The 3,502-nt window shown below is 37.2% G+C and overlaps 2 long non-coding RNA genes across 2 annotated transcripts; one reads left to right on the top strand and one right to left on the bottom strand.

The window, feature by feature from the left end:
* The first annotated feature begins 2,603 nt into the window (after nt 1-2,603).
* Nucleotides 2,604-3,493, top strand: LOC126767331 (uncharacterized). Its single transcript, XR_007669069.1, has 3 exons — nt 2,604-3,039; nt 3,309-3,369; nt 3,444-3,493. It is a non-coding gene; the product is annotated as an uncharacterized LOC126767331 (long non-coding RNA).
* On the bottom strand, nt 3,015-3,386 carry LOC126767332 (uncharacterized). Its single transcript, XR_007669070.1, has 3 exons — nt 3,304-3,386; nt 3,170-3,231; nt 3,015-3,097 (listed from the first exon to the last, which is right to left on the bottom strand). It is a non-coding gene; the product is annotated as an uncharacterized LOC126767332 (long non-coding RNA).
* Nucleotides 3,494-3,502: the final 9 nt, after the last annotated feature.

Raw genomic sequence — 3,502 nt, 5'->3', positions numbered from 1 at the left:
TATTAAACGACAGTGCATTTGGAAAAAAATTCCATAATTATACATTTAGGTATAAAACCGATTTTCTTTCATATAAACATTTAGAAATCCGCAACGAATTGCCTCAAATCATTAGCTTCATATATTAAAGTTAATTTACCTTCTTCATCTTACTCGAGTTGACATACAGCCATAACGGCAGTGCATTTGGAAAAAATTCCACAATTTTACATTTAAGTATAAAACCGATTTTCTTGCATACACTTACATATTTAGAAAATCACAACGAATTGCTTCAAATCATTAGCTTCACATATTAAGGTTAATTAACCCTCATCATCTTACTCAAGTTGACATAAAGCCATAACGGCAGTGCATTTGGAAAAATATTCCATAATTTTACATTTAGGTATAAAACAGATTTTCTTGCACATAAACATTTAGAAATCCGCAACGAATTGCCTCAAATTATTAGCTTAACATATTAAAGTTAATTAACCTTCTTCAACTTACAGTTGGCATAAAGCAATAACGGCAGTGCATTTGGAAAAATTCCACAATTTTACATTTAGGTATAAAACCGATTTTCTTGCATACACTTACATATTTAGAAAATCACAACGAATTGCTTCAAATCATTAGCTTCACATATTAAAGTTAATTAACCCTCATCATCCTACTCAAGTAGACATAAAGCCAAAACGATAGAGCATTGGGAAAAATTACAGAATTTTACATTTAGGTATAAAACCGATTTTCTTACATACACACATTTAGAAATACACAACGAATTGCTTCAAATATTAGCTTCACATAATAAAGTTAATTAACCCTCATCATCTTTCTGAAGTTTGCATAAATCCAAAACGGCAGCGCATTTGGAAAAAAAAGTCCATAATTTTACATTTAGGTATAAAACCGATTTTCTTGCATACACTTACATATTTAGAAAATCACAACGAATTGCTTCAAATCATTAGCTTCACATATTAAGGTTAATTAACCCTGATCATCCTACTCAAGTAGACATAAAGCCAAAACGATAGAGCATTGGGAAAAATTACAGAATTTTACATTTAGGTATAAAACCGATTTTATTGCAGAAACATATTAAAGTTAATTAACCTTCTTCATCTTACAGAAGTTGGCATAAAGCCATAAAGGCAGTGCATTTGGAAAAAAGTCCATAATTTTACATTTAGGTATAAAACCGATTTTCTTGCATGTACACATCTAGAAATCCATATCAAGTTGCTTCAAATCATTAGCTTAACATATTAAAGTTAATTAACCCTCATCATCTTACTCAAGTTGACATAAAGCCAAAACGGCAGTGCATTTGGAAAAATTTCCATAATTTTACATTTAGGTATAAAACCGATTTTCTTGCATATACACATTTAAAAATCACAACGAATTGCTTCAAATCATTAGCTTCACATATTAAAGTTAATTAACCCTCATCATCCTACTCAAGTAGACATAAAGCCAAAACGATAGAGCATTGGGAAAAATTACAGAATTTTACATTTAGGTATAAAAACGATTTTCTTGCATACACACATGTAGAAATATACAAAGATTAAATTCAAATTATTAGCTTCACATACTAAAAATAATTAACCGTCCTCATCTTACTCAAGGTAATATAAAGCCATAACGGCAGTGCATTTGGAAAAAAATTCCATAATTTTACATTTAGGTATAAAACCGATTTTCTCTCATATAAACATTTAGAAACCCGCAACGAATTGCCTCAAATCATTAGCTTCATATATTAAAGTTAATTAACCCTCATCATCTTACTCAAGTTGACATAAAGCCATAACGGCAGTGCTTTTGGAAAAATATTCCATAATTTTACATTTAGGTATAAAACCGATTTTCTTGCATATACACATTTAAAAATACATACGAAGTTGTTTTAAATCATTAGCGAAACATATTAAAGTTAAATAACCTTCTTCAACTTAAAGAAATTGGCATAAAGCCAAAACGAAGGAGCATTTGGAAAAAATTCGATAATTTTACATTTAGGTATAAAACCGATTTTCTTGCATATTCACATTTAGAAATACATATCAAGTTGCTTCAAATCATTTGCTTAACATATTAAAGCTCATCATCTTACCCAAATTGACATAAAGCCATAACGGCAGTGCATTTGGAAAAAATTTCCACAATTTTACATTTAGGTACAAAACAGATTTTCTTGCATAGACACATTTAAAAATACATATCAAGTTGTTTTAAATCATTAGCGAAACATATTAAAGTTAAATAACCTTCTTCATCAAGGCAGTGCATTTGGAAAAAAGTCCATAGTTTTACATTTAGGTATAAAACCGATTTTCTTGCATGTACACATTTAGAAAACCATATCAAGTTGTCACAAATCATCACAAAAAGCCAAAACGACAGAGCATTGGGAAAAATTCCATAATTTTACATTTAGGTATTGTAACGTGGCTTTTACCACCTTACAATAATTTACGTCAACTTCGCTCCACAGTAGCCAAAACGACAGACTTTCCACCATACGTACTAACGCACCTCGCTACGGTGACGAAAGCTGCGCTATGCTGCTATATAAGCAAGCACTTCACACCCTCTTTTGCTCCAGCTCGCCGAACCGGACGGTCGCTCAGCATCACGTAGGAAAGCAGCAGTAAGCAGGGAGGAGCCCGTTTTTCATCACCGCCGTGCCGACTTCATCAAACGTCAACGCCGGGCACGCTTAGTTTCACCCGTTTTCATCACCGCCGTGCCGACTTCATCAAACGTCAACGCCGGGCACGCTTAGTTTCACCCGTTTTCATCACCGCCGTGCCGACTTCATCAAACGTCAACGCCGGGCACGCTTAGTTTCACCCGTTTTCATCACCGCCGTGCCGACTTCATCAAACGTCAACGCCGGGCACGCTTAGTTTCACCCGTTTTCATCACCGCCGTGCCGACTTCATCAAACGTCAACGCCGGGCACGTTAGTTTCACCCGTTTTCATCAACGCCGTCTACATCGCCGTACCAGCTTTAACAAGCGTCAACGCCGGGCACGTTAGTTTCACCCGTTTTCATCACCGCCGTGCCGACTTCATCAAGCGTCAACGCCGGGCACGCTAGTTTCACCCGTTTTCATCAACGCCGTCTACATCGCCGTACCAGCTTTAACAAGCGTCAACGCCGGGCACGTTAGTTTCACCCGTTTTCATCACCGCCGTGCCGACTTCATCAAGCGTCAACGCCGGGCACGCTAGTTTCACCCGTTTTCATCAACGCCGTCTACATCGCCGTACCAGCTTTAACAAGCGTCAACGCCGGGCACGTTAGTTTCACCCGTTTTCATCACCGCCGTGCCGACTTCATCAAACGTCAACGCCGGGCACGCTTAGTTTCACCCGTTTTCATCAACACCGTCTACTTCGCCGTGCCAGCTTTAGCAAGCGTCAACGTCGGGCACGTTAGTTTCACCCGTTTTCATCACCGCCGTGCCGACTTCATCAAGCGTCAACGCCTGACTCATC

This window comes from Bactrocera neohumeralis, unplaced genomic scaffold (genome assembly GCF_024586455.1).
Source record: "Bactrocera neohumeralis isolate Rockhampton unplaced genomic scaffold, APGP_CSIRO_Bneo_wtdbg2-racon-allhic-juicebox.fasta_v2 ctg5510, whole genome shotgun sequence".
In the NCBI taxonomy this organism is placed as follows: domain Eukaryota; kingdom Metazoa; phylum Arthropoda; class Insecta; order Diptera; family Tephritidae; genus Bactrocera; species Bactrocera neohumeralis.
The sequence above is the reverse complement of the archived record's forward strand: the minus strand, read 5'-3'. Positions and strand labels throughout refer to the sequence as shown.